At 37.5% G+C, this 14,681-nt stretch overlaps 1 long non-coding RNA gene across 1 annotated transcript in view; it reads right to left on the bottom strand.

Moving 5' to 3' along the window:
- LOC132683386 (uncharacterized) overlaps positions 1 to 14,681 on the bottom strand; it is a 587,323-nt gene that overhangs the window by 292,951 nt on the left and 279,691 nt on the right. The window contains exon 4 of the long non-coding RNA XR_013557771.2: positions 1,301 to 1,446. This is a non-coding gene — a long non-coding RNA (uncharacterized LOC132683386). The remainder of the gene's footprint in view (positions 1 to 1,300; positions 1,447 to 14,681) is intronic.

Here is a 14,681-nt window from a genome sequence, read left to right as displayed (position 1 = left end):
AGACTAAGGGATCGTAATGAATGGAACATCTCCCACCCTTCCACAAAACAATGCACAGAGACAGCTGTCTGGCTCCATACGCCAGATAAGGAAGCATTCAGAATCCCTGCACCCCATTTTAACTCTGATACAGCAGTGTGTCCAGAACTTTCAGAAACTCCTAAGTCTCACCTCTGCTCAATTCCACTAATGTAACCCACGCTCTTTGCTTGAGTTCATGGTAGAAATACTGGAACAATGCTTCTGTACTTTAGCTCTAGAATGTATGGTAGAAAAAAAACATAGGAAGAAAAACTGTACAGTCATCCTCTGCCCTATAGTTCATCTTCAATGAACTTTGAGGTCCCGTCAGTACCACACCTGAAATTGCTCTCAAATTCTTTCATTTGCATTTTTATCATCTCTGACCTGGATTTGCAAACAGCTTCTAAAAATCAGAAAACTTCCTGCCTCTATTCTCTCTCTCCTTCAAGCAGCCTCACACTCTACCCCAGAGATTATTAGCCTGACGCCCTGGTCAGTGCACAAAAGGGGAAAATGGGGTAGCACATAGCACTCCTCTCTCCCAAACAGGCAGAGAAGTTTAGGTGATCACCTTTGGAAATGCAAAGGAATGAAAATCAAAAGATGACAGATGGCCATTTTTATAGTAACTCATCCTAAGAAATGTTTCCTTAAATATTTCACAGATTAAACCAGATTGTTTCCTAATTATCCATCAAAAGAACAAGGTATATTCTCAGAGTGAAAAAAACTGGAAAAGAGTGATTTAAAGCAAGCCAAACAAAAAGCAATCAATTCTGCTACTTCTTCTGTTCTATTATAATCTGGCTGAAGACATATTTATATTTTTAGCCCATAGCTCTTTTCTCAGTCTCAGACCTACATATCCATCTGCCAACTTGACATCGAAACTTGAACAACTTACAAGTATCCCAAATTTAACATGGACAAATATTAACTTTTGAAATTCCTCTTCAAACATTCTCCAAAGTTTGGCCAACCGACATTTTAGGAGTTGATCCTTCCGTACTCCCACCCGAATTATCTTTGATAACTTCACCTCCTAGATGCCACTCATCCAAGTCTTCCTGATTGTATTTCCAGGAAATATCTAGATTCAAACCACTTTCCTGCATCCCTACAGCCACCATCTTAGGCCAAGACCCTTCCTTTTCTAAACAACTCTGTTAACAACCATGTTAATGTCTCTTTGCTTCTTATTCTTGCACCTCTAGTTCACTCCTCACAGAGCAGCAGAGTAAAAATTTTAAAGCATAAATTATATCATCTCTCTCACCTGTTCAATTAATTTTCCTTAAATGCGAATGAAACACATAAATGTTCTGTGAACAGTCTGCAAGCTCCGGCTTCAGCTGGCTGCTCTCTTCTCCAGTATCAGCTTATGCCTAGGTTTTCAGATAAGCAGTGTGTCTCACCCTTACACTGAAAAAAAAAGAAAAAAGAAAAAAGAAAAAAAAATCCGTTGTTTATTTGAAATTCAAATATACTGGGTGTCCTACATTTTATCTGACAACCCTAGCCATGCCACTATCTGATTTTTTCCAGCATGCCAGCCACAACAGCTTTACAACATTTTCCTTCTGAGCCACACCCTTTCCTGCTGTAACACCTACTATTACTATTCTATTAACAGGAATGTTCCTCTGCCTGACGAGTCTTCTTTCCAGACTTACCTTAAATGCCACTTTATAAGAGACTCATCTAATATGCCTCCCCAAGTGAGGTCACACCATTAATTTCTCATAACACCCCTTATATATGGGTTTCTTCTTGCTCTTATCATCATTTATACATTTATTTATGTGGACATAAATAAGTGAATATGTGTTTGACATACCACTATATCCTCAATGCTAGCAGAAAATCATGGACATAGTAGAGCCACAATATATATTTTTGAAAGGCAGAAAGGGAGGGAGGGGGGGAGGAAGGAAGGAAGGAACGAAGGAATGAAGGAACGAAGGAAGGGAGGAAAAAAGTAACAAGTAATTCCATCTAAAGCAACCCCATTATTCTAAGTCTATACTGCCTATGCAAACTTCTATCCTATAGTTCAATTTCCTGAAAGCATTTACTCTCTTTGGACCAATGCATCTGACCTTAACCATAAAATATTGCTCAGTCATTCTTACAGATCTACTGATCACTGGACATGAAGATACTGGCACACTGGTTTATGAATTTAGTTTTTATTTTTAAATGCCAAGGATTCTATCATTTTATTATAAGGTCCAGCTTGATTTCTGGTCACTTCAATTTCCTCTCATCACAGTGCCAAGGACACTTGATTTCCTGAGGCAGGTTTCCTACTCAAATCCTAATCAGCTATAGCATCACATGTAAGGATCAGCTTTTATTCACTATTCACTTTATTAGTTTGATTTTAATCTGATAAATAATCTTCAGTCTCATTGCAGAGAACAGTGTTAGTCAAGATAGCACAGTAAAGGTTATGTGTTTTGATATCAGAAACCCATATCTCTAATCTGGTCGTAGTAGCCCAACGAACTTGGAAAAGATTCTGCAACTCTCTGAATGTCAATATTCTCATCTATAAAATAAGGATAAGCTATCTACTTCATGTAATACTATGCTGATTACATGAGGTTGCTTTCCCCTCCTCAAAAACACCAATTGAGGGGTGTCTGGGTGGCTCAGTCATTTAAGGGTCCAGCTCTTGATTTCGGCTCAGGTCATGATCTCAGAGTTTATAAGTTCAAGTCCCACTGTTAGCACAGAACCTCCTTGGGATTCTCTCTCTCCCTCTCCCTCTGTCTCTGCCCCTCCCCAGCTCACGTTCTGTCTCTCTCAAAAGTAAATAAACATTAAAACAAACAAACACTTATCAAAAATCTCAAATTGAAGCCCATTCGTAATCTGGATACTACTAAACTCACCAGCCTCATTTGATGCCCCTTTCCTGTCTTATATCAAGCAATATAAATTCCAAAACTTGCAGTGGCCAAATAGAGCAAAAATCAAATCTTATGAGATGTAACAGAAAACAGGAAGTAGTGGCAGTATGGTATAGTAGCTAACACAGGCTCCAACCGAAGAAATCAGCTTACTCAGTCCAGGTAATTGTTACCACGTGAGAACAAAGCTCAGTGTGTGTGTGTGTTTTTTTTTAAGTTTATGTATTTATTTTGAAGGAGAGAGAAAGAAAGGGGGAGGGGGGTAGGCAGAGAGAGAGGGAGACAGAGAATCCCAAGCAGGCTCTGTGCTGCCAGAGCAGAGCCCGGCGTGGGACCCAAACCCACAAAACCCTGAGATCATAACCTGAGTCAAAATCAGGAGCTGGATGCTTAAACGACTGAGACATCCAGGCACTCTCCTCCCCTTTTTAAAGTTTATTTACTTATTTTGAGAGAGAGAGAGAGAGCAGGGGGCAGGGCAGAGAGAGAGAGGGAGAGAGAGAAACAATGTTTTTAGATCATTTTTCTTTAACAGAGGCCAGAAGTTCAAATTTTTATATAAACATTTTAAATTTAATATTGAGTACTGAATAAAATATTTTAGAACATTATAAACTTTATTATAGTTTTTCCATATCTCGAATGACACTGTTCTAAAAATCTGTATCTGTAATGGGAAATGTTTAAATTCTTGGCCATCGCAATATCATTTTCATATATGAAGGTTTTTTTAATGCTTCCAGCTTGATTTATTTCTCTGAATGAAAATTCTCTAGTTATTTGCCCTTAAGTTAAATAGGAAAGGAAAAAAAAACAGAAAAAAGCTTACTCTGTCAAATCCTCCTTACACATTTTGTCATTTCCCCTCTATTAACTCTGTCCTAGGGTTGAGAAGAAGTTGGCTTCCTGAACTTTCATTTACATACTGCGTTGAAGCTTGGCCTTGGTTGCAGCTTGTTAAATTTATTGACTAAAAGTCCCTTGAGCTATTGAAGACTGGCTTACTATGTTTTAAAGATGCCACTTGTAGCCAATTGAAGCTTTTTACTTGCAACCATTTTCCTCATGAACAATTTTCTTTCTTTCTTTCTTTCTTTCTTTCTTTCTTTCTTTCTTTCTTTTTCTTTTCTTTCTTCTTCTCCTTTTCTTTTCTATTTCTTTCTCTCTCTTTCTTTCTTTCCTTCCTTCATCCTTCCTTCCTATTAAAAAAAAAAACCCACTTATTCCAATATACTGGTTGTTCATTTGCTTAAAATATACAAACATAAAGGAAAAATGACCCAGGAAAAAGCTCCAGGGATGCATCTATTACAAAGCCATCTGAGAGAATTAATCAAATGCTATAAATTTGGACAGATTTTTCTTTGGCTGCAGCAAGCTCTGTACTGGGGCTAGTGAGTCAGCATGAGATTTGTTTTCTAACAACCTTAATACTTCTTTTCTAAAAGCAAGTCCTGAAATTTAGAGGGTCAATCTATTTCTGAACCTGGATGTAAAATAAACAAGAAAGCAAAGGAATAACAGCAACAACAATGAAGCTTCCCCAGAATCCTGATTTATTTTCCACAATGCTCAGGAATATGTATCTGTCGCTGATTCTGCTACTGTTAAAATGTGCACTCCTAAGCTCCCCAGAAGTAGGTGGGGAACTCAGTGTTCTCCATTCACGATAGAGCTGCCCCTGCACTCTGTACTCTCAAGGACAAAGGGATGGTTGGGTTAGCCTCTGCTCAGTGGCCTGGGGGTGGTAGAGGAAGGTCAGTGGCTGAGATAAGTACATGTAATTTAGCTGCTTCTCTAGGCATTTTTTTTCACATTAGTATCCACAGAAGGAACTTCGTGCATAATTACCAACAAAGTTGGCCAGGGGAAGTCATGATTTGATGTACTTTTTCTTTTGCACACACATGTCAAGGTCAGAAATGATAACTAGAATATAAAAAAGAAAAAAATACAACTAAGATAAAGAAAAAACAAATAATGTCTCTGAGGAAGACAGAGTACAAAAACAAGGTGAAAAATCTGTTTTTCCATGTATGAAGCCTGGCCTTAAATGTTTGTCATTCATTAAAATGTTTATTTATTTATTTATTTTGAGAGAGATAGAGAGTGAACAGTAGAGGGGCAGAGGGAGAAGGAGACAGTGAATCCGAAACAGGCTCCGCACTGTCAGCACAGGGCCCAACATGTATCTCGATTCTACGACCTTGGGATCATGACCTGAGCCTAAATCAAGAGTCCGATGCTCAACCGAATGAGTCACCCAGGCATCCTGGCCAAGAGATTTTTTTGTTTGTTTGTTTTGTTTTGTTGGTGAATGTTTTATTTATTCATTCATTCATTCATTCATTCATTCATTCATTTTTACTTTCTACACTTTATTTTTTTATAATTTACATCCAAGGTAGTTAGCACATGGTGCAACAATGATTTCAGGAGTAGATTCCTCACGCCCCAAGACAGATCTTGCAAGACAGAAAATGGTTGGCATTGGGCAAGCTTTACAACAAAAGAGCTTTGGATTGGAGGGTACAGCAAAGCTGGGATCTTAAAATAAGGCTTGATGGTCAAACTGTAGGCTTTTTAAGCTGGTTCACAGTTTTATCTTCCAGGAGCAAGTATTTCCTGGAACAAGTAACTAAGTTATTTTTTCCTAGCTCCAGTATTATTTTGCAGACAGTAGAAGGTATGTTTGGTCCCAGAATTTTTTAGCATACAGACGCAAAACTAAGTTGGCTGCAGTTTTCACTCCCAAACATGCATATACTTCGTTTGTACAAAATTCCTCTAGCAATAATAAGAACTATTTTGACCTGAGATGTCGCTGACTTATGCTACATTGATGGAATGCCTCAGATATCCCTAAAAAGCAGCCTGCCTTCTTATTCGATGTTCTTGCTATTTTAGTCTTTAAGACTTAAATCATTGAAAATAAAACAGAACCCTTAATTCTTAGAATACCACTTCCTTATGAATCATCTAAACAATTATATATTTAGTCTAGCAAGCAGTACTCAGTAACAAAACTAGTTTACTGAAGCAAAGAATTTTTGTATTATAAATTACATGAAGATCAGATACATGATATAGTTAGAGTCTGAGCCAGTCTAGCAGATTAATTTGGTTTCTCTTCTAGGATTAAAATATGTAACTGAAAAGAAATTTGAAGAATACCTAATTCAAATTCATTCATTTTAAATATAAACAAACAAATAAATGGAAACACTGCCTTCTGCCTAAAGTCATATAGCTACCTAGCTTCTTTTAGATGCCATATTTTAGGAGGTTTTAATATCTGAGAATTCATTCTCTTTCCCTCATGCTCTCACTCTGTCTCAGTTTTTCTTTCTCTCCCACAGACTCTGGTTTTAAGGGAAGAAGATCTCTACTTGCTGGCACTATACCCCATCAGCGTTGTTTTTCCAGCAACCCTGGATTAGATCATGTCTCATGCCTTTCTCCCCAGGTCTGTCCCCTGAAATCTCATGAATGAGCTTTTACCCAGGCACCCTTTCAGGGAAGAATCCTCCACTCTTAACTGAACACTCAAGTCTCTGCTTAAGTTATTGGTTCATCATTGGGATTCAGATATATTTCAGCATGGTTAGTTAGGCACACGTAGGGCACCCTGCCAGGTGTCCATCTGCTTGAGGGGCTGAAGATAATTCTGGAAAACAACACATCTTAAAAAGGAAAATGAAGCAGCAAATATGGCCCAACAACAAGCCTGCAGTCAATAAAGAAATTCATGATCAGTGTTGGATTCGTCCCAGCCACGATCACCATGGACACATGTGAAACCCAGAGAGAATAAAAGCTAAAAGGACTGTGGTTAACCAGCAAATACAATGCGAAGTCCCATGGGCTAAGAGGAACATACAGGCAGGGTGATGAAAGAACTTTGCATATCAGTGACACAACCTGCAAGTGTCCCTGACAAGAAGCTATAGTGCTAATGGTTTCAGTGGGGGGCCGGGGTCAGCTCGATGTGGCGATGTGGCCTGTCCTGCTGGTGAGGGCACTCATGTTGGGTGTCAACAGGAAGAGCAGTAATGCCTCATTAGTAGGCATCAACAACAGGATCTGTAAGAGCAGAGGGTTACACTGCCTAATAACCAAGAGAATTTGGCTTACAGACCAACAAAAAGCTTACTGTACTAGGTGTTAGGAGTCCTGGAGACTCCACAAGAGCAATTAAGAAAGGACACCTAGAACAGTGCTATGGATTCACTTCCCTGGGGCTCTGGGCCTGAGGAAATGTAAGTTACAGTCCGATTTCTTTCTCATTGTTCTAGCTTGAATCCAAATCAATGTTTTTTAAACTTTACAACGCATCTACTCAGCATTTTCTCTGTCCGTCTGCTTTCTCTTCCTCATTCTATTTATTGCTATTTATTTATTTTATTATCAATCACAAAATTAACTTTTATAGTATTACAGAATTAACATTTTTTAAATATATTTAAGATACAACCCCTCCCCGATGGATACAAAGATACTAAAGAGGATATGCAGTTATGATACATGTTATTTATGGGGAATAAATAAATAAATAAAATTTATTTATATATTTATTAAATACTAAAGAGGATATGCAATTATGATACATGTTATTTATGGGGAATAAATAAATAAATAAAATTGTTACTCCCTAAACAATTTATCATTGGTTAATACTCTCTGCTTCTCTTGAAAGGACTGCTCAATTTCACAGATATTGGGTGTATGACTCAGTTCTATACTCAAATGCCTGATTGGACAGATTAGTGAGGAAGATTATGCTATTAGAAAAAAATAAATAGCTTTACTTTTTACTTCAAAAAATTCTTGAATTAATTCGTCTGAGCAAGAAGTTTGTTAATCTGGGCAAAATCTCTCCTATCAGGACAACACATTTTCACTTGGGAAAATGGCTTACCCAAGAGTTTACTGAACAAAACTTGACTCGGAACCTCCCCTCACTCAAACGATCCTAAATTATCCTGTGACAATCCCAATCAGTTCTTGTCCTTGAAAATCCCACCATCAATTCCTTGAGCACAGACCTTGAAGCTAGCTAAGCATTATTCTTTGATGTCTCCTTTTTGAGAAACTACTAGGACTATCAAGGTAGTACTCTCCTGTACTGTAGTACATCTAAAAAAATAGTTCTGTCTGACTCTAGCAGTCATTTGGGGAGTCTAAGAAATGCCCCCTGAGATCCAGGTGAGACTACTACAAACCACTGCTAAGCCCATTGCAGCTCAAGGGCTTGGACTTGGAAACAGCATGCTCCCCTTCCAGCTATGAAGGGGAAATAAGCAGAACTCTTCTTTTCTTTGAGTCTTCAACTTCTGAATTCATTTTATCTCTTAGACATGAGGAACCCCGTACAGAAATCCTTTTATTGTCTTTTCAAATTTTAAACTATTTATCTTTGGTAGAAATCTTCCTTTTATTGATAACACTACTGTCTTTATCCGTCATCATTTTTGTGTGAAGTCTATTTGGGGACATTCATAGGTAAGAGAACAGGTAAGTCCATCCCTCAAGCATCCCCCAAAGATTCACTACGTCAGAAGAACTCATCGCACTGGCATCCTTGTAAGACAAAAATTGCCTTGGTTCGGCTATCAATATCTTATAAAAACTTTCCTCTATCTTTTCTTGTTTTGGTCATTAGAGTATTGTTCTGAAAGGGATGAGACTTCTGAAAGTCCATCTACAAAGAAATGGCCACTTGTCAATCTTGATTGACAAGAGCCAACTTTAAGTTGGGGATCCAAACACAAAGTGCAAGAGCAACTTATTCTGCCACAATTAACAGACACCCAGGCATTTATCTCAATGTAAGTTGATACCCACTCTGAGACAGATTCCTGTTTCTTACATGGTTTTGCCCTATAAATCTAATTCCAGTGCTTCTCTTCATAAATGACATAATTACACAAAAGATAAGTAAGAACTTTAGTGCATATTTGGGGGAATTAAAAAAAAAATAACGTTTATTCATTTTTGAGAGACCAGAGACAGAGCGTGAGTTGGGGAGGGGCAGAGAGAGATGGAGACAGAATCCCAAGCAGGCTCCAGACTCTGAGCTGTCAGCACAGAGCCTGATGAGGGGCTCGAACCCATGAACTGTGAGATCATGACCTGAGTCACCCAGGTGCACACGGGGAGTTTTTAATATTAACAAGCTTGTTCGTACCAGAGGCACCTTAAACAAAAAGAGAGTAACACTGAAAATATCCATTGAGCATGTTCTTTTTTTTTGAAGAAACGTCCCCAAATAAATTCAGATTCCATAACTGTTTCTTGAAAAGAGCTCTTAGTCAAGACACATGGAAAATGTAAAAAAAAACTCAAATGCCTCTATTGGAGACCTCCTAAATCATAACTTGCCCATAACAGCCTTTATCCCACTTGTCCTCTCCTCCCCTCTGTGCTTTTCCAGGACCCTCGGCTCTTTCCTCTCTTTATGATCCAATTCCTTTACGTTCTGGACAGCCATAAATCCCCAAAGCTCCACTGCCACTAAAAATTAAATTCACTGTAAAACAGGGTAAATTCCTGTTCCAGGATTAGCACTCTTGTTAGACATCAATGTGAACTGCTATACATTTGTCACTAGCACTTCTATTATATTTTATAAATAAGGAAATATTTTTAAAGAAAATTCTTTATGTTTTTAGTATGCTTCATTGCACTTTTTTCTAGATTTCTGAACAAGGAGTGTCCCATTTTCATTTTCTCCCGGGTCCCACAAATTATGTAGTCAGCCCCTAAACTATTATTTCAAAGTACAGCAGGATAAGATGTTAATAAATCCATAGAATTCCTCCCTTGTGATTTTCATAAAATTGCACAAAAAAAAGTGGATTAAAATAGGCCGTCTTAAAGAAAATATTAGGAAATGCTATTTTTTTTAAATTAGGAATATGTGCTATCATAGGGGAAGAATATTATACTTCTATCACTATAGACCTCTGTGTATATAAATAAGAAAGCAAACAAATACAAATATAAATGGGGAACTAGGTCATTTGCTTTATATCCCCATAGATCCTCCTCTCAGCAATTCAGATTGGGGATGAGTTTTGTTTTCTTGATCTACTTGAATACTCTTGGCGTCTGGCTCAGAGGAAAACTACTAACTCTCATTATATGTATCCTGTTAGTATTTGTCTGTATATAGTTCTCAAAGCTGAGGTCTCTAGAAGGTTAAATGTCATTGTGTCACACTGTACCATCCCATTAAATGATTCTGAAAATAATTATGCAATAAAAAGAACAGAAAAACTTGATAGTTACAGACACTGAAATCACCACCGCCAGAAAAATAGTACATGATCACCGTACCTTAAACAGGGCTGTAGATCTGTATTGATTACTTCCTCAACTCATGTTGACATATAATCCTGGGGAGCAGGGAAAATTGAGACCACCTATAACCACCTAAATTAACTATTAGGACAGAGAACTGAGGCTCACCGGTGTCAACATGACTTAACTCTGTGTTCTAGGAAATTCTTGTCCAGGAACACTAGCCAGTAGGCCAGTAAATAATGTAACTGTTTGCTTCAGAAATTCCTGCAACCAATTTGTCTGGGAAAAATAGTTTGCTCATCTGGGATAACAGCTCTCCTTTCAACAATATATTGCTCACCTGGCAAACGGCTTGCATATTAAAATAGTTCACTCATCTCTCACTCACCTTGGCACTCTCACCCCACTGCATCCACCAACCTTAAATTATTACACCACAAAACTTAGTCCTGATCAGTTTTCTGCCCAGAAAAACCCTAAACCACTCAAAGTAGACCTCATAATTTTTACAAATATCTTTTTCTTACATTCCTGTTTAAGACACTACTGAGACTTTATTAGGGAGGTGTTTATTCTCACTTTAGTAGAACTAATAAACTGAGTTTGCTTAACTAGTGGATTCTGGGGGAACTTTCGAAGGGGTGCTAATCAACAGGCACATTCGTATCAATAAAAATAAGTGAAAACAGAGAAACAAGCAATAATCAACCAGGATCGCTAGAAAATGACAAAATAAAAGATCTTCTCTATCATCCTAAATTTATTGTTGGTCACACTACCCCCAAATTTTATTTCTCAAATATATTTCCCAAATATTTTAATATTCAATATATTAAATGAGTTTGGGTGGTAGAGCTATAATAAAATAGAAAATGTCACCTGGCATGTCCATCCATAGAATTAAAATTAAGATTTATTTCCTGGACTTTGAGTCAGAAAATCTGTGATCAATATCTAGTGCTACAAATGATCTCTGTAATCTTGTAAAAGTCACTGATTCTTTGTTTAGTTCTTCCCTTCTAAAATAAGCCAAAAGCATTTACCATTTAGTATAATTTTGACTTCTCATTGTGTATCCAGTGTTCTAGGAAATGGAAATATATTTTAATGACCACACAATATTTAAATCAAATAATGTATGTAAGATAAATTTGTAAAGTTTAAAAATTAACCCAAATATGTAAAGTCTTCTTGTTTTCATGATCATCAGTAATAATATCTAGACTCTCTAACATGCAGAGTCAAAGTGTTTTTAAAAGATGAGATTATTAAAGTCTCTAGATGAGAACTTCTTCAAAGCCAGAGTCCATCAATATTTGAATATTTGGTCATTCTGAATTTATCAGGCTTATTTTCATGTGGATGCCATAAAATCTGAGATCATAAAAAATACTAGTGAAAGTATATTACTGTCCTCTTCCAAGACTCCTTAAACAAAGTACAGAGCAACAAGGGTTGTTTTGCAAATATAACAGTTATATTTCGTGGTTATTTAATATTGTTGTTGTATAACCATCACCACTATCCATATCCAGAACTTTTTCATCTCCCCAAGTGAAGCTCTGTACCCATTAAACACTAATTCCTCATTCTGCTCCCTCTCCAGCCTCTGACAATCACCATTTTATTTTTGTTTCTATGAATTTGACCATTCTAATTACTTTATGTAAGTGCAATCATTCAATATGTGTCCTGGCATATTTCACTCATCATAATGTCATCAAGGTTTATCTATTTTGTAACGATGTCAGAATTTCCATTCTTTTTCAAGACTTAATAATATTCCAATGTATGTATATACCGCATTTTGCTTATCCATTCTTCTGTCAATGGACACTTAGGTGGCTTTTACATTGTAGCTTTTGTACATAATGCTGCTATATAAACACAGGTGTTCAAATAACTCTATGGCACTCCGCTTTCTTTCTTTTTTTAAATGTTTGTTTATTTTTGAGAAAGAGAGAGTGTGCACATGAGCAGAGTGGGGAGGAAGGCAGAGACACAGGGAGATAGAGGTTTCAAGGCAAGCTCTGTGCTGACAGCAGCGAGCCCAATACGAAACTCGAACCCACGAACCATAACCTGAGCCAAAGTCCAGTGCTTAGCCAACAGAGCCACCCAAGCACCTGAGACCCTGCTTTCAATTGTTTTGGGCATATACGCAGATGTGGAATCGGTGGACCATCTGGTAATTTTATTTTTATTTTTCTGAAGAACAACCATGTCATTTTCCACAGAAGCTGCACCTTTTTACATTCCTTCCAGGAAAGCACAAAGGTTTCAATTTCTCTACATTCTCTCCAACACTTGTTATTTTCTGTTTCTTTCTTTCTTTTTTTTTTTTTTTTTTTTGAGAATAAGAATACTAGTGTATAAGAAGTTGACTTAAATGTGATTTTGATTTGCATTTCCCTGATGATTAGTGATGTTGAACATCTTTGCATATGCTTATTGGCCATTGGGGGAGGGGGGAGATGTTTATTCAAGTCCTTTGCCTTTTTTAAAAATCAGGATTGTTTGTTTGTTGTTGAGTTGTAAGAGTTCTCTACATATTCTGAGTATCAATCTCTTATCAGGTTATTATTTGTAAATAGTTTCTCCCATTCTGTGGGCTGACTTTTAATTTTTTTAAGTTTATTCATTTTTGAGAGACAGAGACAGAGAGAGACAGAGCGTGAGTGGGAGAGGGGCGGAGGGAGAGGGAGACACAGAATCCGAAGCAGGCTCCATCCAGGCTCTGAGCTTTCAGCACAGAGCCCAACGGGGGCTCCAGCTCACAGACCATGAGATCATGACCTGAGCGGAAGTCAAATGCTCAACCCACTGAGCCACCCAGGTGCCTCAGGGGCTGGCTTTACTCTGTTGATAGTATCCTTTGATACATAGAAGCTTCTAATTGTCCTACTTTAATTACCTACTTTTGGATGCAATTGAATTTCTTTTTTTTTTAATGTTTATTTATTTTTGAAAGAGAGAGAGAGTGTGTGAACGTCAATGGAGGAGGCGCAGAGAGAGGGGGGACACAGGATCCAAAGTGGGCTCCATGATGACAGCAGAGAGCCCAATGTGGAGCTCGAACTCAAGAACTGTGAGATCATGACCTGAGCCAAAGTCAGATACTCAACCAACTGAGCTACCCAGGTGCCCCAGCAATTGCATTTCTTAATTGCTACCTGTGAAACACACAGGTATGGCTCACACACTCAAAAATTTACTATGAAAATTTTGTTGGAATTATACTTTTTATGAAACCCAGAATTTAATTGAGAAAGTGAGAATGTGTTCATTTGCCACCAGGAAAGAGAATACAGATGGAGAATTCTGTTAAAATAAATACAGGGAAGAAGAATCCACTGAACACTTCACTTAAAGATGAAGAAAAAGAAATATACTGAGGTACCTCATATTGAATAGGAAACAGAGCTAAAAATAAAAAGCAGATAAATCCTTCCGAGTTGGGGCTGCGACAGACTCACAGGTGGAAACGAAGAAGTACCACGGAGCCAGCTCTTGTTTTGCCCACCAGCATGAAGGGCCTCCTGCTGCACTCTGCCAAGAGCCATTATTTTCTATGCAAATAAAGGACATTTCCATATTAAGATAAGTAGCTTTATTTTTGAGAGTGAAGGAAGAAAAAACTAAGTAAAATATGTTGGCTGTATGCTATCAAGTATTATCCAATATCTAGAAACTACAAAAGACATATACACTCAGCAGCAAGGAGAGCTCTTAAAATGCCATGTAGTAAAAATAATAGACAAGATAAGGTTTTTTTTAAACAATGCCATTTATGCACATTTAAAACATACATAAAAATTAGATATTTTGCAAAGACAAAAATTCAAAGATATCTATCAAACCCAATAGAAGTGGTTGTTTTTAAGAGGGAGAAATATAAGGGTGCCAGGGATAAAATTTTAAAATATATATACAATTAGATGAGGGGGGCTGTGCATAAACTGATAGGAACAGTGTGCCACATATGAAGTAAGGATTAGAATGAAGTAAACTCTGTGCATCTATAATCCCATTTTTTAAAAAGTAGGTATTATGGAGATGTAGCCAAGAACATCCATGGCCATAGTGGCCAGGAAGTCAAGTTGGGACCACTTAGAGATGCCAGTAATTTGAGGTTTGTTCTTAGAAAACAGGCAACACTTCACTATGCAGCCTTCATGCAACAGCAAATGAAAATAAGGGCAGAAAGGCAGACTGAAAGAGAAATAAATGCAGCAAAATGGAGTCTGATTTATGAGCAAAAAGAATAAGGCCAGAAAGAATTCAGAAAGAAGTAGCAATAATGATAACGTAAAAAGCACTGGAAGGAGAAGCGGATTGGGAAAAAATCTGCAAAAATAAAAAGGTAAAAAGAATGTAGGAGCAAGTTAAAATAGTCCCAGTTAGAATGAGCAAACCATAATGCCCATAAGCTGGTAA

This window comes from Panthera onca, chromosome C2 (genome assembly GCF_046562875.1).
Source record: "Panthera onca isolate mPanOnc1 chromosome C2, mPanOnc1 haplotype 2, whole genome shotgun sequence".
Taxonomy (NCBI): domain Eukaryota; kingdom Metazoa; phylum Chordata; class Mammalia; order Carnivora; family Felidae; genus Panthera; species Panthera onca.
Note: the sequence above shows the minus strand (reverse complement) of the source record. Positions and strands in the feature narration are given on the sequence as shown.